The sequence below is a fragment of the Ailuropoda melanoleuca genome, chromosome 3 (genome assembly GCF_002007445.2).
Source record: "Ailuropoda melanoleuca isolate Jingjing chromosome 3, ASM200744v2, whole genome shotgun sequence".
Lineage (NCBI taxonomy): Eukaryota > Metazoa > Chordata > Mammalia > Carnivora > Ursidae > Ailuropoda > Ailuropoda melanoleuca.
In genome coordinates this window covers 120,838,525-120,864,717 of record NC_048220.1, presented here as the reverse complement: position 1 = coordinate 120,864,717, position 26,193 = coordinate 120,838,525, and the positions used below count along the sequence as shown (strand labels likewise).

General features: G+C 47.0%; 1 long non-coding RNA gene across 2 annotated transcripts in view; it reads right to left on the bottom strand.

The window, feature by feature from the left end:
- Window positions 1–26,193, bottom strand: part of LOC117801602 — a 27,337-nt gene continuing 1,144 nt past the window's right edge. The window contains exons 1-3 of one of the 2 annotated variants that reach the window (XR_004624336.1): window positions 2,701–2,944; window positions 1,727–1,804; window positions 1–919 (exon numbers count right to left, since the gene is read on the bottom strand). This is a non-coding gene — a long non-coding RNA (uncharacterized LOC117801602). Of the gene's footprint in view, window positions 920–1,726; window positions 1,805–2,700; window positions 2,945–26,193 lie in introns of those variants that run through there. The other variant, XR_004624337.1, reaches the window with a different exon arrangement.

The window sequence follows — 26,193 nt, the reverse complement described above, 5'->3', positions numbered from 1 at the left end:
TGTCCCCGTTTATGGTCGTTCGTTATAGTAGCCAAGCTGAATAACACAGTAACCAAGGCAGAAATATATGTGCCACTTTATTGTATCTAAATGGTTTGTCCTATTATTTATCCTTCATGTAAATCTAATATGAAGCCAGGGGGAAAAGCTCCTATTAACTTACAGAAGGTAATGGGAAAATAAGACCTTCTGATGTCTGGGAGTTTGGGGCAGTGGTTCCAATGGCTGTGCCAAGTATGCCCACATCTTAAAGGGAGCTGTTGGGCCATCAATGCAGGACATGCTGAGCAAATGTGAGGCCGGATGTGCCAGCCTCATGAGGCTCAACAGCCATTTCCAGGTCATAAGAGAGACAATAAAGACTTTTCTCAGAGGCTAAGGAGCCAGTAGAGTGGACCGTTCTGCGGAAGCTGGATGTGCTGTACATTTTCCTCCCCCGTGGACGAGGACAGGAGTACTCCTGTATACCTAAAGCTATGTGGGAGGGAGCTCTAGGCCAGCCCCTCACAAACGCTGACAGCCGTCCCTTGGTGTTTGAAGGACATGAGCACGGAAATCTGATTCTTATCTGGAGGTTGCATCTGGTGGTGTTCCTGCCAGTGGGCACAGTGATTGGAGGTGGCTACACGGGGAATATCAGCACTTCTAGAATGATGTGGGCCAAGGATGCATGTGTATTTCCCATAGGTCAGCCGTTGAATTTATGGAGTAGGAGGGTGCACGGGGTGAGAGGGAGGGTGGAGTAATCCACAAAAGTACCCCGTGTAAGAAAGGTCCACTTCCAACATCTGCTGTGTGCAAAGTGACCAGCCATGGAATGCACAGGTAGTGGTCAGGTCCACCTCGGCCTGCCTGCCGCCTTTCTCTCCACCTCCGACCTGTGTCAGTCCACGCAGGAGCTACAAGCTGGGGCTGGCAGCTAGGACAGAGATGGGGAGAGAAAAGAAAGATGAAATTCCCACCCACCCCCAACACACACAATGTACACCCCTTCTATGGCAGCCTTTCCAACCACAAGTACGCCCAAGCTGGGTGTACTGGATTGAAAGTTGCCCCCCCAAAACATGTCCACATCCTGCCCCCAGAACCTGTGCATGTGACCTTATTTAGAATAAGGATCTTTTTTTTTTCTTTAAAGATTTTATTTATTTATTTGACAGAGATNAAGTACGCCCAAGCTGGGTGTACTGGATTGAAAGTTGCCCCCCCAAAACATGTCCACATCCTGCCCCCAGAAACTGTGCATGTGACCTTATTTAGAATAAGGATCTTTTTTTTTCTTTAAAGATTTTATTTATTTATTTGACAGAGATAGACAGCCAATGAGAGGGGGAACACAAGCAGGGGGAGTGGGAGAGGAAGAAGCAGGCTCATAGCAGAGGAGCCTGATGTGGGGCTCGATCCCATAACGCTGGGATCACGCCCTGAGCCGAAGGCAGACACTTCCGCTGTGCCACCCAGGCGCCCCCTAGAATAAGGATCTTTGCACAGGTAATTAGAATCCTGCAGTACCAGCACATACCCCGAATCCAATGATCGGTGTCTTTATGACAGGCACGCGGAGGGAGACACAGGGAGAAGAGCAGGCCACGTGAATATGGAGACAGAGACTGGAGCAAGGCAGCCACGAACCAAGGAGCAGCAGGAGCCCCCAGAAGTTGGAAGAGGACAGGAAAGGCCCTGCCCTGGAGCCTTCCTGCTGACACTCTGATTTCAGACTCCTTACCTCCAGAACGGTGAGAAAATAGATTTCTGTTGTTGAAGCCACCAAACGTGTCATCACTTGTTACAGCGGCCATGGACACTATACACCAGGAAAAGAGGGGATGTTCGAAACCAGGTGAAATTCAGAGGTTAGCTACTACCCTGGGTTTCACTTTGGGTCACGTACGAGTTTCTGGCAAAGCAACGAATACTGGCTGAGATTCCCACCAGAGGTAGGGGACACGCTATTCAAGTCTCCCAAGCAGGGTAGAAGCTTTTCTTATTTCCTTTCAATTGTGCCATTTTCATAAAGTGGTTGCATTTACTCCAAGGAACAAGTGCTAGAAGGGTCGGCACCTTCCTTCCCACTGCCCTTGTCGTGTCTACACTGGGCGATCTGCCCACAGCCCAGGAACAACGCCCACTGTGCCATCAGCTCACTTGCAAGGGGTCCCAACCTGCAGTGTAGGCAGCAGCTCCGAACCCAGGTGGGAGGCCAGTGTGCCCACCCGGTTCCACCCCTCCTCAACTGTGCAACCTCAGCTTCTCTGTGCCTTGCTTTACTTGTCTGTAAGATGCAGAGGCTAACGGTCCCTGCATCCCAGAGCTGCGGGCAGCATGCGGTGAACAGCACGCAAGTGGGTGATGAGGCAGGTGAGGCCTCTGGTCCTCATCCCGGCTCTAGTCCCCGAGGTCCAGGGGGAGTATGAAGTACTGACGAAACACAGCCTCTCCCTCCAGAACAAGTCACAGGCCTCAATGACAGGACCCTCCACGTCCCCCCCCCACCTCTTCCTCAGCAACATGTTGGAGGGACTTTGTGCTTATTTCCCCATCACTCTATTTGCAGAAAACAAAATCTATCTCCTGACAACTACTAATAGCCACATGTGTGGGAGGGAGGGGGTATGGCAACAGAACACCTGCTGACGGAGCCTGAAGTCCGTCTCCTAAGTGTGGTCGGCGCCGGGCAGCTGCAGAGAGCATGGTGTATACCTTGGGCAGCGTGGAGCTCACAGATGAGAACAGTTTCCAACAATCCGGTTAAGAGACGGTACAAGGCCATGTGCAATTCAGTGCTGCATTGTGTCAGGCCTGGAGTGGCCTGAGAAAGAGGCCCCAGGACGCCTAAAGTGGCCCAGAAGCCACATCCTGGACATGACGCATCGCACCCAGTCAAGGAAACCCAGAGGGTCCTGATTAGGGTTCTTCCTTCCCAGAGGATGTTGGTCCTGGCCGTGTCAGTAGATGTGACGCACATCTTTTGGCTGGGGATTACCAAATTTTCAAAATCCATGACTCAAACCCTGACCGGCTTTAATAGCACACGGGTGTTTCCTTCTGACAGCATCCCCTCCCCACCCCCTCAACACTCCCTCCCCCAACACACAGCGACCCCCAGCAGCCTGGTGCTCCTTTGAGGTCAGCTTGGATGAAGGATTCACCTCCCTGTGTTCACCTCCTTGACCAGGATCTGCTTGGGCCCCAGTAAGGCTGTTAAGAGAGTGGGAGGAAGAGACTAGTCCTGCCCGATGCCCCCTCGGGGGTCCACTTCCTTCCCCAGATAGAGTGTGTGCTTTGAAGCATTAATTTAGCCACAGGGACCTCATCATGTGCCAGAAGTGTTCCCCCCAGAGGAAGTGGAAGTGTTTTGCATGGCAGCCTGCCACTGCATTCAGCAGGAAGAGGGGAGCGGCTCTCTTTGGCATCACCGTAATGGCTGCCCAGCTGCCTCCTTCGGGACCCATGCACTCATTGCCCCAACGGCAGGGACTGCTGGCTACTGACAGCTCACCACTGAGTCCCTCTTCAGGAATTGCCTTCTGCCAAAGGATTTGGTTTCTCCTCTGCGGCAGCCCGCATCCAGAAATTGGTCAATATGGGAGACAAAGTCCTATGCCCCTAGCCTCTAGAGCCCTCTTTAGGACCAGCTCAGGCCAACTGCCTCACAGCTCAGCTTACCCCTTTGCCCAGTCTGGCTCCCTTCACCCCCCAGCAGCGGCTTTCCCCAATGCACTCTCCAATAAACCTGCATGCAAAGTTCAGAGGCTCAGGTTTCGTTTCTTGGAGACTCCAACCTGCAATGCATAGGCCAGAGTTCCTTTTATCGATTGATACCGGTGGTATGTTTTGACAGCACCCTGTTTCTTAATGCTAAAGCACCTTTCTTTATGACAGCCTGGAGCCGGTCAGGGGCAGCTTCCTGAATTCCCATCACAGGGCTACAGAGCTGTAGGAGTCCGGCCATCTCTGTCTGAAACAAATTGCCGCATCCTGCAAAATTCAAAGTCCAAAGTCCCCCATGTGCTCAAAGAGCCAACCTGCTTCCTCAAAGGTTAGGACATGATTGTACCAGGGCTGCACCTCACTCATGCCCCAGCCCCTCTCTCCCTCCCACTGGCTGTGAAAGCCTGCCCTCACTAAGCCTTAGTTTCCTCGTTTGTAAAACCCTGCTGATGAAGAGCACCCTATCTGTAAGCACTTTTCAGAATCACCTAGTTCAATGCCAGCTGAGGGCAGGGATCCCCCTTGAACTACGCGGTGGCCTGCTTCTGCCTGACCGCTCTCCCCACCAAACACCAAACACCAGGATTCTCTTTTTAGGCTAAACTTTCCTGGTCCCTTTTTCACATAAGTTCCAGATGCCCCATCATCCTGGTTATTTCCCTCCAGGAGACTTTCCTTTTCTTCTTCAAATGTCGGGCCTAGAATAGAACCTAATATTCAAGATGCCATCTGCATAATAATTCCATTCGGGCACTTAAAATAATATTCAACTTACAATAACTTAATTTACACCTATCTTTTCAGGAAGATGTTTGTTATATTAAATACATCCTGCTACCCAAACGTAGAGATTGTCTTAGACTCATAGGCCTTGGGTTAGCATGCATCGGGCTGCAGTGGTAGAATGCCCAACTACCAGTGGCTTAAGAAATAGGATCTTTAATAATTTCACAAAATGACCTGTCTAATCAGAGATTGGGGATTTTTGTTTGATGAGGGGCTCAACAATGTCCATCACAGACACTGGCTTTGGTCTGCGTGGTAGTGAGGCAGCTGTTGCCCTTCTAAGTGGCATATTCTTGCATAGCCACAGTAAAGAAAGCAAAAAGAGTCAGCCTCCTTATCCTCCCTCTTTTTATCAGGGAGCAAAATCCTCCCCAGAAACTACCCACCTGATTTCCCCATGTGTCTTATGGCATTATTTGCCATATGCTGGTACTAAACCAATCACAGGTAAAGGGAATTAGGAATACATCCTTGACTGATACCAGTGAGGGTGCATCCTCCTCCCACCGCCCTATGCCCTGAGTTGGTGGGTGGGCCTTTCTTCCTGGAACATGCTGCCTAAGGAAGAAGTGTAGGCACTCAACTGTATCTGTCATAGTACCTTAGGGAACAAAATCACTTTAAAGTTAATGTTAGCCAACCACCCTTTCAATGATCAAAGTGTCAATGCTTTCCTTAAAAAAATGGGGACACTATTTCTTTTTTTTCTTTTTTTAAAGATTTTATTTATTTATTTGACAGAGAGAGACAGCCAGCGAGAGAGGGAACACAAGCAGGGGGAGTGGGGAGAGGAAGAAGCAGGCTTCCAGCGGAGGAGCCTGATGTGGGGCTCGATCCCAGGACTCCGGGATCACACCCTGAGCCGAAGGCAGACGCTTAACGACTGAGCCACCCAGGTGCCCCCAGGGACACTATTCCTAAGAAACCATTAGATAGTTTTTTTCTTTAAATTATTCTTTATAATTTAATTCTAAAGTTTTCTCTGTGTCGCTTGGGTCATCCAGGATAAGGGAGCTTGCTTTTCCAAAAAGTGGCCATTCCAATATTTTAAAAAGTTTTTTCTCCCAGGTTGAGCATACCCAATCCTTTCTCCAGTCTTCTTCATTTGGTTTTGCGAAGTTGCATAGTATTATCCATTCTTCTACAAATGTCCTCCGATTTTTCTGCGTGGTGCTCCCTACATTTGTGCTTCCAGCATGGTTTACCCAGTACAGTGTAGAGCATAACTATCGTTTCCTTTTTTTTCATTTAAGTTAATCTAGTTCTAGTTAACCAGTAATGCATATTTACTGAAAATATACTTTAAAAATTCTGGTGGGCTTTTAAAGATCACTATAGGATACTACCCTCTTTCATGTATCCCCTTCTCCAATCTACTCTGAATCTACCCATGTCTTCATTCCCTTCTCAACTTCCCACCAATATCGTGCCTCTTCAAAGCCAGCTCCCAAAGCCAACATAAGAGCCCATATGTGTTTCCAGAAACAGTGTTAACCCCAGATTTGGGAACATTCTCCAAAAGTCATGGATTTCTACCCTCAGTTAAATTTGTTCTCCTTTTTTGGAATTATCTTCCCTGTTTTAGATTCTATTTTTCTATTAATACAGCCCAAGTTCATGTAAACTTTTTAGGCATCCCATTTTTTAAGACCCCCTCACTACATTTTCTTGATCCAGCGTGAGCTTATTAGTGATAACAAGTACTTCTGTGAGCTGCTATTCAACCAGCTCTTCTCCTTCCTGTAGACTCTGCGGCTCTGTGGGCCAAGCACAGGGCCTTTATTTATGACTATAACATTTCATCTTCTTGGATTTGACCCATTCCTCCAGCAAAGAAGGTCTTTGGATACTGATTCTGTGATCCAACAAATTCAGTATCNGCGGCTCTGTGGGCCAAGCACAGGGCCTTTATTTATGACTATAACATTTCATCTTCTTGGATTTGACCCATTGCTCCAACAAAGAAGGTCTTTGGATACTGATTCTGTGATCCAACAAATTCAGTATCTCTCTCTCTTAACAAACTCTAGAAATTGCTGTGAAGAATGTTCCGTAAATGTCAGACAGTAATATGTGAGTCATGTCTGCTGCCAGGAATTTCAGACAATTTCACACTACATTTGTAGCTAAGCCTTTCAAATTCATGACCAAAGAGGGCTGCTTTTTCTGCGTCTTCCCCTCCACTTTGGGTAGTGTGGCTTGTGAAACTGGCCAGGAATTTAAAGACAATGGCTCATCCAGGAACTTGGAAAACAGAAATGACCACAATTCCAGGTGCCCAGGAGTCTGGCCTATGAAGTGCTGCCTACCACATCCCCCCGTCAACCCGTGTGCTGCTTTGATGAAGGTTTTGTTTCCAGGGATTTCCCATCAGCGCAGCTATAGTCCAAGTGCCCTTCTCCAGCTCCTTTCTGTGCCTTTCAATTTCCTGCTCCCCCTGACCCAAAAGACCCTGTAATAGGCTTAATAGTGGCTCCCACAGATATCAGGTCCTAATCCCTGGAACCTGTGAATGTTAACATACATGGCAAAAAAAAAAAAAAAGAAAAAGAAAAACCTTTGCAGATGTGATTAAGTTCAGGATGTTGAGGTGGGGATACTATTCTGGATTATCTGGGTGGGCCTGTAATGCAATCACAAATATCTGTCTAAGGGAGACAGAGGGAGAAGAAGAGAAGAGAAGAAGGCAATGTGACCATAGAGGCAGAGACTGGACCGATGTGTTCACAAGCCGGGGGATGCTGGTAGCCATCCAAAGTCAGAAGAGGCAAGGAACAGATCACCCCTTAGAGCTTCCAGATCCTGCCAGTACATTGATTTCAGCCCAGTGAAACTGATTTCAGACTTTTGGCTTCCAGTGCAGTGAAAGAATAAATTGTGCTAATTTGTTAGAGCAGCCATAGGAAACTAGTACAGACCCCAAGGACACCTTGAGGAAATGTTCAAGTCCTAATCCTTCTCCCCACTGCAGGTCTGTCAGAGCTCCTCCGGCAGCTCCCATGTCCTGGAGAGCTTTCTATTCTATTTTATTAACCCCATCTTTTTCTTACAAATACTTACCATGCTCATCAAGTTACCAGCCTACCACTTCTCTGCTCCTTCTCTGCTTTATTGAGAAGAGCAGAGCTGCAAGACACTAACTCCCTCCGATAGATCCCTCCCCACCTTTTAATTAGTACCATGAGCTGCACCTGGAAGAGAACTGCCCACAGCACAACTCCAGAGGGCACTGCTCACATTACAGCCCATGTGAACAGTGCCCTCTGTGGACTGCCTGGAAGACCACACACACACACACACACACACACACACACACACACCCCTCTATTCTACCTATTGGAATTTTAGCTCATATATCTCCCTTAACTTCCTTGATCACTCTGGCCAGAAATTCTCTTTCTCTTCTCTTTTTCCTTCTTCCTTATGAAGCCAAGAAGCTCCTTGTTTATTCTTATATTAAGACATTCCTATTATGGTTAGCCTGGTTTTGGTCTTTCAGTATTGCAAGCTCATATGTCCCATAAACCTTTGTGTCCCCAGTGCACTTTTCCCATAGCTGGCCCTCAGTACCGGTGAGACCTGGGTATCGGTAGCCTGATAGCGGCCCTTCAAGACTGCTAGCTTTAGGACTTATTCAAGATGGACTTAACCTCCAAGCTCACAAATGGTGGGAAGCGATGCGGGAAGGTGCGATATAGGAATGACTAACGGTTCCCGGTTGCTCTGTATTCCACTCCGTCTTCTGGGTTTCCCCTCTGGCGCACCTCCCTTCTGTGTGACATCTCCCCTTGTGCTTCTGAGGACCTCTCCTTTCCCACAAAGGACAACTAATACAGGGCTGTGTATTGAGGACACTTTCTCTGAAGGTTTGAAGCAACCAGAGCGGACATTTACGTCCTAGTCTCACAGCACAACTTAAAATTGAATAAATACCAGCTATGCTTCTTCTTTAAAAAAAAACAAAAACCTTGGTCGAGCCCACCAGCCAAGGATCTCTGCAGGGTGGCCTTTCTGGGAAGCGTTTGGGCCTCTCTCTCTCTCTCCCTGCCCCTCAACATCTCTAAGTGAAATTTCTTATTCTCAGTCATGCCAAGAAATTGGGCAAATTCCAGCCTCTTCCTAAGCCTAGACTCCAGCATGGAACTTTGCTAACGGTCAGTTGAACGAGCCATTGGATCCAGGACTCCGCCCCTCAGCATCAGAGCAGACATTTGAAATCATAGTTTTCTCTCTTTTTTTTTCACAGACCACTTCAAATTCTTGGGCTGGGATGACCTCTCTCCAACAGCCCCCCACCGCAACGAAGAGGCAGAGGGAAGTGCGTGTGTACACTTCGCAGCATTATTGGTTGATTAATGATTGATTAATGAGGATGGGCTGTTCAAGCAGTCCACTTTTGGGGACTGGTGTTACTTTACCAAGAGATAACGGCCCACAAGACAATCTCACTGTTCCTTCACTTGAGTGGGCTGATTTTCTATGAGGTTTAATCAGAGAAAAAGGAAATGAGCTAATGCAAAATGAAACCCCCCAAAGCCTCAGATTCTTGGGGTTTTGAGTCATCCATGCAATACTTTCCTTCACTTCACTGGAAAGCAGAGAAAGAGGAAGAATGTGTATTGGTTTCCCAGGGCTGCTGTAACAAAGTGTCACGGACGGGCTGGCTTACAACAACGGAAATGTGCTTGCCTGGTTCTGCAGGCCAGCAGTCTGAAATCACGAAGCCAGCAAGGTTGGCTCCTTCTGGGGGCTCTGAGAGCCAAGTCATTCTACACTTCTCTCCTAAGTTCCGGTGTTTCACCGTCGATCATTGGCATACCTGGGATGTACACCCTATTTCCCATCTGAGGTTCTGGATCTGTGAATTCTGGGGGGACACTGTTCAACCCAGTACAGAAGGTAAAGGGCTGTAGGCATGGTCGGAGGACGGCAGAAGCCCTCTTCATTCCTGCCTGCGGGGGCTCATCTTGAAGGTGTATTTAAGAAGCAGGGTGGTTTTAGACCCCTGTTCTCAGTATCAGCATCCTCCTGCTCCTGTCAACCCGGCCTCGAACCTTGTGAGTTTCTTCCCTTTCTTGACCTCTGACTCCTCCTCATCTTGAAAGTGGGGGTAATGATAGTCCTGACTTCAAAGGCTTGTTGTGAAGGTCATGTTCATTGATCAGTGTGGAGTGCTTGCAACAGTTCCGGGCACCTGGTTCGTGTTCGGTAAACGTTACCGGCTGCCTGTATTTTCTACTTTTTGCGTGTAAGGGCTGTGGAGGCACTAGGGACAAAAAATGACTCAGGCAAAGCTTCTGCCCCAAAGGTACTTGCCAACTTACAGGGGAGACTTTAACAAGATAAATAACCATACAGATGTGTATATGCTAATGCTGAACGGTGGGCAGCTCAGAGCTGGCAATTCAGAAAGAAGACAGTTGTAGCTGGACTCCTTAGGAGACAGAATTCCCTGAAGCTTTTTCTGCAAGGAGCAATACTCTTCAGGCCTCACGGGGAGACTGGAACGATATAGACATTTGTGCCGAACAGCACCATCTGTCGAGTGCTTCCTCATAGATGTCTCGAGCGATCCTCATGATGAGCTCAGGAAACAGGCAATGCCAATTTTACTTTACAACTGGAGAAAAATGAGAGTCAAAGAGGTTTGACTCCGAGGGCACCCAGCAGATACAGGCCTCAAATCCAGTGCTCTTTGCCCGGTGCAGCAAATGACTTGAGTGGTCACCCCCGGACCAAAAGCTGCAGCAGAGGCCATGTCACAGCTGCAGGGACGCTGCGTCTCCTGGTAATGACACGGTGAGAGAGACCACAAAGACGATGTCGTGCCTTGATTTGTGTCTGCTCTGGATTTCGAAAGTGTTTTGGGAATCGCTGAGAAAACTTAAAATCTAGGTTTCAGATGAACTTGGCTGCGCATCTGTTATTTAATAAAAAGTGGCTGCTTTGTTAAATAAACCATTTGAAGCCAAGGGTGTCCCGGCAGCGGGAAAAGGGACTGTTAACCACTTTCCCTGATTTTGCAACCTGGGGCTTTGCTTGAAAAGTCAAATGCAAATGATTTGGAACATCAGAAACTCTTCCTTCAGATTCAAGGATGAATACTTCTCAAAATTCTAACTTCAAGCTCCGTTATATTCAGGCTTTGTAATTGTTCATGATCTATAAATTAGCTTTTACAAGTATGGGGGACATTGCCCTTTATTTTAAAAAAGAAGGGCTGTTGTGTGAATATAAGAACCCTTCCATAATACACTAAGCCTGTCCCCATGGGTTTAAGTTCTAACTCCTTTACTTTGCCAATTATGTTTATTTTCCTTTATAAAATACAAGTCATGATAGCCACTTCTTAGATATTAAATAAACAAGTCCATAAGGCAGTATGTAAAACAGCAGTGCTTGACCTTTTATTAGTGGACAATCAAGTGTTAGATGTTGTTACAGGGCCACAGGATCTGTGGCTGTGGTGCACTGTCTCTACAATTCATATCAAACCACCAAAGACTCCAAGTAGGCAAAGCCATCCTGAGAAAGAAGAAGAAAGCTGGAGGAATCACACTTCCTTTTCTCAAACTATATTACAAAGCTATAATAATCAAAACAGTTTGTGACATAAAAATAGGCAAATAGACCAGTGGAACAGAATCAAGAACCCCAGGGGTGCCTGGGTGGCTCAGTCGTTAAGCATCTGCCTTCGGCTCGGCGTGATCCCAGCGTTATGGGATCGAGCCCCACATCAGCCTCCTCCGCTGGAAGCCTGCTTCTTCCTCTCCCACTCCCCGTGCTTGTGTTCCCTCTCTCACTGGCTGTCTCTCTCTGTCAAATAAATAAATAAAATCTTTTAAAAAAATTAAAAATTAAAAAAAAAAACAATCGAGAACTCCGAAGTAAACCCCACATATATGGTTGACTAATATTCGACAAGGGAGCCAAGAATACTCAAAGGAAAAAAGACAGTCTCTTCAGTCAATAGTGCTGTGAAAATTGGACATACACACACAAAAGAATGAAATCCAGAAGCACAGCAACAGAAACAATCCAGAGAAGGAAAAGACAACCTCCAGAATGGGAGAAAATATTTGCAAACTATCTTCTGATAAGAGGTTGAGTCCAAAATATATTAGGAACTCACACAGCTCAGTAGTTTCTCAATAGGAGTTTTGGGTTTTTTAAAGATTTTATTTATTTAAAAGAGAGAGAGAGCACAAGTGGGGGGAGGAGCAGAGGGAGAGAGACAAACGGACACTCTGCTGAGCTGGGAGCCTAACATGGGGCTCAATCCCAGGATCCTGAGATCATGACCTGAGCCAAAGGCAGACACTTAACCTACGGAGCCACCCAGGCGCCCCTAATAGGAGTTTTCTCGAAGGGAGCAATGGATCTCCCCTCTTTGTCCCCTTCACGGCCCGCAGCATGGTCAGCAGGAGCAAGTTGCCTTGGCAACTTTGGAGCAATGGCTGTCAACCTCAGGACTTACTGCACCCGTCGGAACTCCACCCGGCCCTACTCCCTTCACTGGTACCACTTACAGGCACCTGGAGTCAGGGGGTTTGCAGAGCTGACCTGAGTTGGAAGAACCCACAACAGGGGAGCAAAAACAGTGTGCGAAGAAAACTGCCCGATTGGAGGCTTTTGCCCTGTGGGTGTTCGGCTCCCACCTCCCTCCACGTGCGCGGGACAGCCAGGGCCTGGGGAGAGACCCCGGGAGGCTGCCAGCGTCCAAACAGCCGGCTCCAAGGCCCCCGGAGACGAGCTCCAAGTGAACCACTTCCGGAGCGACGGTGCTTCCGAGCACGGCGTGGCTGCCCCAACGCCCCTCACGCCTTTTCTTTGGCGGCTTCTTAATAGCAACCCTTTCATTGAATTCACTTGTGTGCAATTTGTGAGCCGTGGGCACATTCTAATGAATTTCAAGTAATGATTTTTATAAAGCTAACATGAGAAGTTAAATGAGAAACCCCTGCCCCAGCTTTCCATTCATAGCAGTTAGCAAACACTGGCCAAGCTGCCCTTGCGGTTTACGGGGTCTGAGGACCTGACCCTCCTTTCTTCCCCCCTCCCCACACCCCTACCCCGGGTTTGCCCAGGTAACTCAGCACCTCCGCAGACAAGTTCTTTCTCAAGAGGCTGACAGAACCACAAGGGCTCCACAGACAGAAGTCACCATTTTCATGTAGCTGGATGGGAAAAACCTGCAAATTCATTCTCACTAACCTCAAATGGATATTTAGCACTTCCTTCAATTCTAAGGAACTTACAACTGGCAACAAAAAACAGGACTTACAGTAATCCCTAGAACTTTTTTACCAGTTTAATCAAAGCTATTTTCATAACACACGATAGCTGTTGCAGTAGCATTTTCTAACATCACTACCTCTAAAAGGAGATAGTTCATGGACTCATCACTAGAACTTGTCTAATGCGTTGGCAAAGAAGCACCTATGTTATTATATCACTGATCTGTTTCTTAAGCATTTAGATAACTATTTTGATGTAATAGTGGTCTGCTTTGTAATCCTATGAATTTTATTTTATGCATTTAAGAATCTCATTCTGACAAAGGGACCATAGGCTTTACCAGGCTGCCAGGGGTTCCACGGCACATATAAACTTAAGGACCCCGTCGCAGGACGCCTCCTACCTGGGCCTCCTGCCCATCAGTAGCTCACCTTTCTTCTCTCATTCTGATCTGCAACCCCTTTTGTCCTTCTTTCTGGTGCCCCAATTCCTCCCACCCCCAGACACTCCCCTGATGAGGGTACCCCTTTTCTGACAATCGTTCCTAACACAAAAACGAAAGGCACAGGCCTTGCGTGATGCCGCATGTAAAATGCGCTCCCTCATAGGGTGGAGGGATGCTGGCTTGGAGCTCTGAAGTGCCTAAAGCGCTTTCTAAGCACAAAAGGACTAAGCTATCCGAGGGAGACAGCAGGCAGTGGGGTCATCCGAGGCCAGAGGCCAGCTACTCGGCCATATGCTCTTGCGGTCGGTGCCCTGCGGGGCTGAGAGGCCTGGGTCAACTTAAGCCAGCCACAGAGTTCCTCGTAAGTCACACTCCTTAACTGCCAGCCAGATGCACCGTCCTGGAAAAAGCACTTGGGGGAGGCCTGTCCGTGAACTTTCAGCATGAGTTCACCGGACCACTGAGTTCTTAAAGCACACCTTACCAGATTTAAAAGAAAAAAAAAAGAGTTAATGCACAGGGACACCCGTGTGGTTCAGTCGGTGAGGCGTTCGCCTTCCGCTCAGGTCATGATCTCAGGGTCCTGGGATCGAGCTCCATGTCGGGCTCCAGGCTCAGAGGGAGGTTTGCTTCTCCCTCCCCCTCTTTGTTCTCTCTCTCAAATAAATAAATAAAGTCTTTAAAAAAAAAAAGTGAACGCACAAAAATGGATTGCCTTTATGGTCACAAAGTGGCTGAGTCATCAAAAAGGTGCTCCTGGCTCCTAGGACCGTCATTCTTGAAGAGGCTCGCTGGCTTGAAACCAAGCTCCTAATCTTGCCTCCCTCCTTGCCTTCCTTTCCTCTGCCCCCGTCACGGGCTCTCTTCAGTGTTGCAGTTTAGGGACTTTCCTGAAAGGGTTGCCCTCACTGGGGCTTAGTCTTTGTTTTGTAAGAGAAGGGCGTGTTCGGAGGACGTCAAGGCCCGGACTTGGTGAACAGGACCATCTGGACGAAGAGCCCAGGGACCAAAAATGCAGCGGAAGCACTCATGTGCTCTGGGGCTTTGAGGCACTTACGGCTGAGGCCAGCCCTCCTAACCATTTATGAGAGTGCCGCCTGGCATCCTGGGATCCGGATGTTCCCCAGAGTCGTGCTGCCTTGGGCAGAAGTGAGCTGTTGCTTGAAGACCAGCAGGTCTGACTCTTTCATCTGTTTTAACTACAGAACTAGACCTTGTAGGGAGAGACAGACAAGCCACGGACTGTTGCACGGTTGTACAAAGAGTAGCAAGATCATTGATCAGAGTCTGGGGAATGAGCTCCCTTTTTTGTCCCTAGGCACTGGGCGGCCTCAGCAAGGCTCAGCCTCATTTGCAAGAAAAGGAGAGTATCTACCATATTATGATGCTGTGAAGAAATAATGGAGGTGAAAATGAGGTACATAGAAAAGTAGAATTTTTCTGCTCAACTGAATTGCCTTTTTATATATATTTAAAAACACACTTTTCATGTTTAGCAAACTCATTCTAAAGACCAGCGGCCTCCAAGATCTTTAAATGATTCACCTACAGCAGTTCAAGTTTCGAGGCACACAAAGCTCAGGTTAAATTCCTTAGGAACATAACTCCTTCCCTAGGGCTCCCGTGTTTACAGTGTGTAACATGCTGGGTGAAGTTTACCTTGATTTTTGGATTCTAGCTGATAGGGTCTGAAATGTTAGGTAAGTCAGAGTCAGATGATTTCGAAACCTAATGAGGATAATGAACTTGGTTCAACTGGTAATGGGGAGCCATTGCATGTTCTTGAGCAGAGGAGTGACATGAAGTACCACATAGGACAGTAAAACTGTCAGGAGACAACAAGCTGATTTGAAGGGACAAGAAAGTGCAATCAAAGTGGCTAAAGAAGGACTCCAGTTTAAGGAGCATCCGCTTCCTTGCCTGAGAACTGGGCCGGCCAGTTCTGACGTGGATGAATATTTTGATTTCTTACCCATTCATCTCTTAGCCTCTGAGCCTCTGAGTATCCAGCACTCTCCTGCTATTGTAAGAACTTCAGTAAGACACCCATGGACATGGGGTCCGATACGGTGAAATCTTCCCACCTTCAAACGTGTTCCCCAGCCTCCTCAGAGCTCCCTTACTCCTGGAGGGCAAAATGAGATCCACCTCTTACCTTCAACCTGAGACTGGTGGAGACTTGTACTTTCAAAAGAGAATCCAAGTCCTCACCAATGGACCCGCAATGGATGACATCTCATGTCAGAGGACCTCAGGTGGTCATAGGGCAGTGTGTTCCTGGCTGGCAGCCTGGCCAGGACTTCCTCCACAAGGTGCAGCTTCTGAGCTCATCCTGCACGTCATGGCTTCTTCCCTTCCTTTCCCAGAATTCCTGGCATCTTTGACAGCACACACATTCAGGGTAGGGACAGCCTTTCACCCGGAGATGGCTCGTGCCCCATTTGCCATCATGAAAGCTAGGCTTCACTAGGAGAGGAAGTGAGTCCTATACCTAGAACAGGTTAGCATGAGCCCCAGTGGCTGGCATCAGAGCTTCACAGAGGGGAAAAAGCAAGAGGGAAGGAGAGGAGGGAGGGGTAGGGGACAGAGGGGAGAGGGAAAGGAGAGGGCAGAGGAAGGGGAGGGTGTTAGTCTCTCCAGGCTGGGAAAATCCTTGCCACCATCTAGAACCTTTTTCTCATTATGAAAATGAGGTCCTTTCAGCTATAACATTCTAGGAATCATTGGCTTTCTTAAGGTAAGCTAGCTAGGATCATGGTGGGTCACCTCCCATCACAGCTGAAAGTAAAATTGGCCAATTAAGCTGTCACCTCTAAGGAATTGTCTCCTGGGACCATTGATCAGCCAATAGGTTAATTGATTTTGAGTATCTCCTCTACTGACTGGTAGATCTCACCAAAAAAAAGAAAAAAGAACAAAAAGCTCAGCTTCCTGCCTATCAGGCATTTGCAGTCTATTTGGGACGTCAGACTCGGGGATACAGAGCTACTTAGCTAAAGGAAGTGCCAGGTACTAAAGTCCTGAGTCCATGGGGGCTCAGGCACCAGGACACAAAGGACCAGCTAGGTAGAAAGGTTGATCTAGAAAGTTCTTGTGAAAGACAAGTTCTCAGGCTAGGGCCTGCTTCCCTTTACTCTCCATCTACCAGTGGGCAGCATGAGATGTGGGGAGAAAGTTGGGGAGCAGGCTCGGGGCCAGCCACTGCAGAATTCTTTTCCCCTCAGAGCCGCCTAAACTTACATGTCCTATGGTTGCCCAGGCACCCCCATGACCCCTCTTTCTCCATAAGAGCCTCTGGGGGGCCCCCCATTTCTGTGCGCACTTTGAGAAGCATCCCAGTGCTGCCCGAGGCCCCTGGGCCACCATGATGCTGAGGAGGGCCAGGTTCACCCTGTGCATTCCAGAGTTTCTCCAACACGACACTCCCTGTCCCACGGCTGAGGCTGTGGTTGGGGATTTTTAATGGGTCCATAAACTATCTTTATAGCTATTCTGGTTTGTTTTGAAAACATTGTAGTTATCAGCAGGATCATTTCATTTCACTCCTCAAGTAGGCCCTATTTTTGGTCTGGTGAGTTGGAGAGCAGAGCCTCTTCATGAAAGAGAAAAGAAGCCAAACAGCGATGGCTTTTCTAAAAATGTTTATGTATTGCAGCAAGAAAAGTGCTGTCAAAGGTGGAACAGAGGCCAAAGGCGGGAGAGACCCCCTTCAGGGCTCCACGGGGGGCCCCCTGTCCTCAGAAGGCCCCATGTTTGCATCATGCGTGGCTGCCACCATCTTAAAATCTTAATAAGTCTGGAAGATGGGGCTCTGTATTTTCATTTTGTATGGATCCCACAAATTATGCAGTCAGCTCTGGCCAGTCGGTCTGTTTTCTGGGAAGTTCTTCCCTGTGTTCTCAGAGGACGAGGAGGGAGCTCAACAGAGGAAATGGCAGTCTCAGATGTAAGGGTACGTGCCAACATCCTCCTGGGACAAATCAGGCTCCAGGCTCACCCCCCCCAGGTTCCATTTTGAACTGGCTGGCATTCTCTGGGAAAAGAAATCTGTCCTAGAGCAAAGGTGTTTGTTCGGCCAAGGGGTGTCCACACTGAGTGCAAGCATTCCCGAGGCCATGTCTTGAATGACGTTGGCCCCTTAAGTGGCAGGGGTTTCCTTGGAGGACCCAGAATTGGGGTGGGCTGAGGAGCTGTATTTATGTCCTACAGCTGTTATAACTACTTACTGCAAATGGAGGGGCTTAATACAATATAGATTTATTCTCTTATAGCTCTGGATGCTAGAAGTTTGAACTCAGGCTTACAGGGCCTAAATCAAGGTGTCTGAAGGCTCTGGGAGAGAATCTGATTTTTGCCTCTTCCCACTTCTGGTGACTGCCAGCCATCCTTGTCTCATCGCGTGGCCTCCTTGTGCCTGCCTCTGTCTCTGTGGTCCCATTGCCCACCTCTCTCTTTATTAAATTCCCCTCTGCCTCCCTCCTATAAGGACACTTACAGATTACATTTAGGGCCCACCAGGATAATTCAGGATACTTCTCCATCTCAAAATCCTTTATTTCATCACCTCTGCAAATCACTTTTGCCATATAAGGTTACATTCATAGGTTCTGGGCTTTTGAGCGGGGCGATCTTTCTGGCTACAGTAGGAGCAGTTGGGGAAGCTAGTGTTCTGCGGAGGAGCCCAGGGGGTTTTCCTCCCTGCAGCTACCCTGGGTCTGAATTCCAGAGCCCCACACACACCACCCCCCCAGCAGCCAATCTGCCTCTTCAGCGCCCCCTTCTCTGCCTCCGCTGAGATGCACCTGTAAGCAAATAGAGGAGAAGGGGGGCGAGGGCCCCAGGACCTTACTCTGTGCCTCTCTGGTTAATACAATAAATTCATCTGAGCGATGGCATGCAGAATCTTAATACTTAGTTTGACCCAAAGAGGAGACTAATAAAATAATTGCAGGTCCTGGAGAGGCCCCTGAGGAGACACTTGGTCAGGCCCTGGGGGAGGAACAGTATCGATTTACCAGTAGACGGGGGTGGGCCACCAGAACCAAAAAGTGCGGCTTGAGTTCTATACAAAGGCAGAGGGATGGCCTAAAAGGAGCTTCGCAGAGGTGGGTCTGTCTCTGTCCTGCTGCAGAACCCGACAGAGGCCCAAGCAAGGCGGGTGGGAAACGAGGACAGGGAGCCACTGATCGCCAAGGCTGCTGCTCGGCTGTCTCCCACTTTGGACAGTTGACACACCAGGCACAATGGCCTCCAATTATCACCAGTGATAAAAAATCCTAGATGATATTAGTCCCTTGGAAAGGGGCCTGGCATTCTTAGTGGAGTTGGGCATAAATCAGGTGCTGTGCAGAGCCAGCCCTGAGCCCCCATGCGGTGTGTGGAGTTTGTCCTTTGTTTCTCTTGCCCATTAGAGCCCCACCAAATCGCCACCTTGCCTCATGGAAGTCCCCAAACACTCCACGTGCAGGGCCCAACACTGTCCCCATCTTTAGGGTTCTGTCAGCAAGGGTGCAGAAAAGAGCAGAAGAAAAAGAGCCCATTTTTAAAAGAAAAAGTGAGTAACATACTAAAAGCCAAATGCGTAATTCACCTAATTTGTATCAAAATTCCGAAGAGAAAGAGCTTTTCATAGAAGGTGGTACTTGGATGTTGCTTGAAGGGTGAGCTGGACTGAGGCGGAGGGGTGGTGGCAGGCAGGAGGATTCAAGGAAGGGAAGGGAAGAGCCACAGGAGGGGATTAGCTGGAAGGCCAGAATGTGGAAGGGAGCGCTGGAAGCAGGGGTCCTGTGGGCACACAGTGTTGCCACAGTCTGGTCTTCAAGGGACAAGGTGTAGACTGAGGTGATGGCACTGAGAACAAAGGGTCATGATAATAGAGTTAATATGGCCCAAAGCGAGTTATCCACCTGCCCGCCCCCTCAGACGTGTGCTCCTGGCCTCCCCCATCCAAATAACAGCGCCCCTGTCCCCAAGCCCAGAGGGCGTCCTTGTAATGTATCCCGAATCAGGTATCTTCTAATCACCTCCCTTGCCCCCCTTCCCGTTCAAGCCACCATCTCTCATCTGAGTTACAGAGACAGCCTGCTTCACGCATATGAAATCACCCCCTTTCTCTCAAATGACCCCATGAGTTAAATCCTATATCCTTATCTTTCTGGCGAAGAAATTGGGACACAGAGAGCTCACATAAGGGGCAGAACTGGGGGGAGGCACGGGGCTCCCTGTTAGGCTGAACCCTCCCCCATCTTCTGTGACCGGCTGAAGGAAGGGTGAGGATCTAGTAAGTACCATGGAAAGCTAATCGGGATGCAGAACAAAGTGAGGGGATAAGACCTCCCTGCCCACACATGCAAGCACGCGTCTGCTTTGAAAAAATGGTCTCTGTTCATACATGCAGAGAAAACAGTGGAAAAGGATGCCAACAAAATAGCAATGCTAAAGTGGGAGAGTAGGTGCTTTCTGTTGCCATTTTATACCTTGATTTTTAATTCCTACAATAACCTCAAATAGGTCTTTGCTCCAATTCCACCTTCTCAGCGAGGCTTCCCTAAGACCCTCACACCCCCCCACACACTCACCCCCTCCTCCTCCTGCTTTATCTTTCTCTGTGGCACTTCCCACCACCCAATATTCTATAGTTTTACTTCATTATTTTAGTGATTTTCTGTCTCTCTCCTCTAGTACGTAAACTCAAGAGGGCGAGACCGTCTGCCTTGTTCCCTGCTATATTCCTAGACCCTAGAACAGATAACCCCATAGTAAGCACTCAGTGTGTTGAATGAAAGAATGAATGAATGAATGAAATCATTGAACTAAAAGAAAAAGCATGTCATATTCACAAGCAAGCATCGTAGACCACCTCTTCTCACTAAGGCAGACCCAGACAGGCCGCCGACTCAGGCGCTCCTGTGGCTCTGGTGTTCCCACCAGCCTGGAAGGGTGTCCGCTAGCTCAGGGCCATGCTCCCGGGGCTGCTGCTGCCAGTGGGCAGCCAGCCATTTGCCGGGTGGCCTGCGGTGGACCTGTCCTTCCTGTTCTTCACTCTGTGTACAGAGCCTGCAGCCCCTGGAACTTTCATTCACAGGCAGCTTCGTGTAACTCCGCTCACTGTCGCTGGTGGAAGTGGTCCAGCTCTGCTCTGGGCCGCAGTGAGCAGCGGGTCAGGGGACGGGAAACAAAGCCAGGTGCTCACTGCTTCCTGCTCGGTAGCTCCGTTCAGAGACAGCTCAACCCTCTGTCCCTAGAGTAGGTGCAATCTGCCTACGTCCTTCCAGAGACAGGGAGAGCAACACAGTCCCCCTGGCCATTGACTTCAAGACAGTCTAAGAACCAATATTTTCCCTCTTGCAAAACAGTGTGGAGACTTTCCTGGCGCCATCAAGCTAACGGTTTGGTTTTACAACCAACTGGGGAAAAACTTAGAGAATTGTTACTTTTCAAATCTCCCAGAAAAATGATGCTGTTGTTGTGTATAGGAGTATTTTTAGTCAGACTTTTTAAAATTGTTCAAATATTATTATAATAACCTCAAAGAAAATCTATCCAGCATAAGCCCACCATCCCAACACTATGCTTCTCAGTTTTCAAAATCCAGTCCTTGTGTGTGGGTACGTACTCTAAAGTTGCGATACTCATAGTCTACACACGGATTTGCGTTCTTATGGACCATAAGAAATAGGAAGATCGGTAGGAGAAGGAAAGGAAGAATGAAGGGGGGTAAAGAGATGGGGGAATGAACCACGAGAGACTATGGACTCTGGGAAACAAACTGAGGGCTTCAGAGGGGAGGAGGGTGGGGGAATAGGATAGGCCAGTGATGGGTATTAAGGAGAGCACGCATTGCATGGAGCACTGGGTGTTATACGCAACTAATGAATCATGAAACTTTACATCAAAAACTAAGGATATACTGTATGGTGACTAACATAACATAATAAAAAATTATTATTAAAAAAAGGGAAAAGATACATTCTGCTTTAAACATTTTTTCTTATAGGGGGCACCTGGGTGGCTCAGTAGGTTAAGTATCTGGCTTTGGCTCAGGTCATGATCCCAGCGTCCTGGAATCAAGCCCCATATCGGGCTCCTTGCTCAGCGGGGAGCCTGCTTCTCCCTCTGCCTCTGCCGCTTCCCTTGCTCTTGCTCCTCTCATTCGTTCTCTCCTTCTCTCTCTCAAAAAATAAATAAGATCTTTAAAAAACTTTTTCTTTATAAAAGGATATGTTCAAGACTTCATAAGGCTAGTTATTAATGCCTGTATTATACTCCTTAAAAAGATACGGAATGAGAGAAGACAGGAGAGAATCCCTAAAACATGGAGCGGCCAGGCACTGCTGCCCAGGTCAGCCTATCCCACGCTCAGAAGGTGCGCTAGCTCCTTGGTTGCCCAACCTTGGGTTTTGTGGCCTCTTCACACTCTTAAACATGACGGAGGGCCTCAGAGCAACTTTGCTGGTGTGGGGTATTTGTAACAATATTTACTGGCTTAGAAATGAAAACTGTGANGGAGGGCCTCAGAGCAACTTTGCTGGTGTGGGGTATTTGTAACAATATTTACTGGCTTAGAAATGAAAACTGAACTTTTTTTTTTTTTAAGATTTTATTTATTCATTTGACAGAGATAGAGACAGCCAGCAAGAGAGGGAACACAAGCAGGGGGAGTAGGAGAGANAAGCAGGGGGAGTGGGAGAGAAAGAAGCAGGCTCTCAGCGGAAGAGCCCGACGTGGGGCTCGATCCCAGAACTCCAGGATCATGCCCTGAGCTGAAGGCAGACGCTTAACGACTGAGCCACCCAGGCGCCCCTGAAATGAAAACTGTGAACTTTTAAAAATGCTTATTTATATTTATTAAAAAGAATAGTTACAATTCCATTACACATTATCATAAATATAATGTATTTTTATGAAAAAGTGACCAGACTTTCCAAAACAAAAGAAAATTTAGTGACAAGACTGGCATTGTTTTGCATTTTTGCAAATTTCTTTAAAGTCTGGTTTAATAAAAGACATCTGGATTCTCATGACTTCTGCATTCAATCTGTTGTAATATGTTGCTTTGGTTGCAGTATATGAAGAAAATCCAGTCTCGAACAGATGTGTAATCGGAAAAGAGATGACTATTTTAATAGCCTTTTCAAATAATTGCAGTTGTTGTTTGTTACCCAAAACCTGACAAGTGGGAGTTCATTAAAGATTAGTTGCAATGTGGAATCTGAAGCAATATCAATGAACTTTTCATATCTACTACATTAAAATCTATTTGTCTATCTTGCACTTGGAATGGGTCTTTTATTCTTGCATGATTTTGAAACATCATGCATTGGTCATTTGGAAGATATTTGTTCACTGAGATATACAGAGCTTCCTAACGTTGACACATTTTATTATAAAGTATTTAAAAAATCACATTTGTTCCTATCACCACTGACTTATCAGAAAAGTCTTTAAGTGTTGGGAAGCGTTCAAGCTCATAGCGCAAATATAAGCTTTCCAAAAATCTATCTTTTGCTTAAAAGCTTGAGTCTTATTATTAGTAACACATGATATTAGTTATTTCCCTTGAACTAATAAACTCACTTGATTCATTTTGAAAAAACATCTGCCAAATACTCTAACCTGAATAATCAAAGTTTGTCAGTCATTCTGTCAAGTAGAAAATGGTGTTGCATGAAAAATGTTGTTAGTTCAGCTTGTAACTCAAAGGATTGCAATGTACTTTTTGTAAATGACAACCAGTGCACTGAGGTCTATANAGTTTGTCAGTCATTCTGTCAAGTAGAAAATGGTGTTGCATGAAAAATGTTGTTAGTTCAGCTTGTAACTCAAAGGATTGCAATGTACTTTTTGTAAATGACAACCAGTGCACTGAAATGTNCCAGTGCACTGAGGTCTATAGCAGAAATGTTTCATGTATACTCACCCATCGCATCACACATAATGTTAAAAAGCTGTTTTTATGTGAAGCTGACTCTTTCTTTTTTAATTGTGAGTGTATGTCGGTAAAATATATGGTTTTAATACCACACTGTTTTAAAGCATAAAGCCAGTGCTTTAATTCATGCCAGCACTTAGTTCCCTTTGCTTTTGCACCATTCAATTAAAAATGCAAATAACATCATAGAGTTATTATGAAGACTGTTCGAGCCTGCAAATCTCCTGCTAGGGTCCCAGACACACACCAAGGTCTGTGGACCGTACCTGGAGAACTGCTGCTTTAGGAAAGTGTTGAGATGAGCCACTCTGGGCAAAGGAATACTTCATACTCTATGTTGGCCTCAGACCCCTATCTGGAGTGAGCTGAGCCGGACTTGTGTGAGTCACAGACTTTTAATCCTCTACTCCATGCCATACTAAAAAAGAATCAAGTCATCCTTGCCTACTTTTCCCTGGGTCACACCCTTTTCTCAACCCTCCAGGTTTTACCAATCTGATGGTGAAAAGAAGCATCTAAAGATATCCCAAAGGAGGGGCGCCTGGGTGGCACAGCGGTTGAGCGTCTGCCTTCGGCTCAGGGTGTGATCCCGACGTTATGGGATCGAGCCCCACATCAGGCTCCTCCGCTATGAGCCTGCTTCTTCCTCTCCCACTCCCCCTGCTTGTGTTCCCTCTCTCGCTGGCTGTCTCTATCTCTGTTGAATAAATAAATAAAATCTTTAAAAAAAAAAAAAAAGATATCCCAAAGGAAAGACCTTGTCCTTCAGGCCCACAGGCTAGGTTTTCTCAGGACAAGGAATCCTCCCAAAAGGAAACAGCTCTCAACTTGCCTAGTCCCTCCCCCCACCACCTAGGGCCAAAAGGATGAACAAGAGTTTTTAACTGTTCCCTCTCAGCCTAAATGCAACCCCTAGGAGCTTTGTCCAGAAATGTGCCCTAAAGCTCTATCGGTGTGGAGCCTACTTAAAAAAAACGGTGGGAGGGCACCTGGGTGTCTCAGTTGGTTGACTCTTGATCTCAGCTGGGGTCTTGATCTCAGGGTTATGAGTTCAAGCCCTTCAGCACGCTTCATGGGGGGTGTGGAGATAACTTGGAAGAAAAAGAAAGAAAGAAAGAAAAGAAAAGAAAAAAAAGAAAGAAAGAAAGAAAGAAAGAAAGAAAGAGAGAGAGAAAGAAAGAGAGAGAGAGAGAGAAAGAGAGAAAGAAAGAAAAAGAAAGAAAGAAAGAAAGAGAGAGAGAGAAAGAAAGAGAGAGAGAGAAAGAGAGAAAGAAAGAAAAAGAAAGAAAGAAAGAAAGAAAGAAAGAAAGAAAGAAAGAAAGAAAGAAAAAGAAAGAAAGAAAGAAAAAGGAAGGAAGAAATGTGCCCNAAAGAAAAAGAAAGAAAGAAAGAAAGAAAGAAAGAAAGAAAGAAAGAAAGAAAGAAAGAAAAAGGAAGGAAGAAATGTGCCCCAAAGCTCCATCGGGGCGCTTGGGTGGCTCAGTTGTTAAGCGTCTGCCTTCAGCTCAGGGCGTGATCCCAGGGTCCTGGGATCGAGCCCCACATCAGGCTCCTCCGCTGGGAGCCCGCTTCTTCCTCTCCCACTCCCCCTGCTTGTGTTCCCTCTCTCTCACTGGCTGTCTCTCTCTCTGTCAAATGAATAAATAAAATCTTTTAAATAAATAAATAAAGCTCCATCAGAACCCAGAAATGGGCAAAGGGAGCTTCAAGCTGTCCCCACCAGTATTTAGTGAGTGCCGCCCATACTAGCAATCCCTCTGCTGTTGGATGATCGTGCTGCTTCTAATGCTTCACCATTATAATAATGTAGCAATACACATCTCCAAATATGTAGTTATCCATCTTTGGAATTCTTTCTTAAGGTTAATCATTCTCTGTTGGTTTTATCCAGCATACATCTAGCATCTGGCAGGACAACACATTCATGTTATGGATTTGGTTGGATACTTGAGAAGCCTATGACTTGTGTGTATCACACCCTTAATTCCAAAAAGAAGAACAGTCCAGTTCCCATAGGAAATGTTAGTTAATACAAGTGGTGTTCGTGAACAGATATTTAGTTAATACTACGAGGAGAATCAAGGTAACATTGCGGGGCAGGATCCAGACAACAAGACATAGTTACAACTTGTAGGAGGTTCTGAGGTTCTATGCAAATTGGACTCTGTAATGAGGCAGGTGGGCAAGGAGTTAAAATATCAGGTTTTAGGTTAAAATAAGAACTTATCCTGTAGACAAAGAGCCTAGTAGAGTGGTTGACAAACATGGGTTTGCAGTCACATGTCTAGATTTAACTGCCAGCTTTACAAATTGGAAAAGTCACCTAAACTGTCTGAGTTTCTTGTCTCCAAAGTGGAAATTGTAAATGTTACCACCTTGACAGGGCTCCTATGCCCTTGGACTTTCTCTTGGGTTTGGCCAATGGGAACACCAGCTGATGAGAAGGGAAGAGAAGAGGAGAAGTTCTCTTCTCTCCTCAACAAAACGTCATTACGCTTCTCCAGGTGGCCTGCTCTAAGTACTCCTTTCCCCTCCAGGTTCCAGCAACCTCTCCTTCCCCTATCCCTTTGGCCTTCGGGATGGGCACAATTCTGCCACGGCTAGCCCCGGGATCCTTAGAAAGGGAGACAGGTAGGCAAGTAGTCATAGGAAGCACACTGTCCCAAAGATCCTGCCAAAATGGCGAATCAGAAATCCAAACCAGTAAGTCAGGGGGGAAGGCATACACAATAGCAGCTCATCGCTAGGAAGCAGCGGATCCAGAACTTGCGTGGGAGACAGTGCGATGCCACGCAAATGAAGGAACCATAAAGCGAGCATGAAACTAAGATAAGTTTGCAGTCTGGTTAGGACCTCTTGATTCCCTTCCTGCTGAAGTAGGAAGCTGCTGCACCATCCGTCATGCATGCAAAATATGAAAGGCAAATGGTAAGTCACAGGGCTGAAAAGTACAGCATAGGAATATAGTCGATGGTGTTGTGATAGCGCCGTAGGGTGATAGATGGGAGCTGTGCTCGTGGTGAGCAAAGCATAACGTATAGACTTGCCAATCACAATGCTGCGCGCCTGAAACTAACGTAAC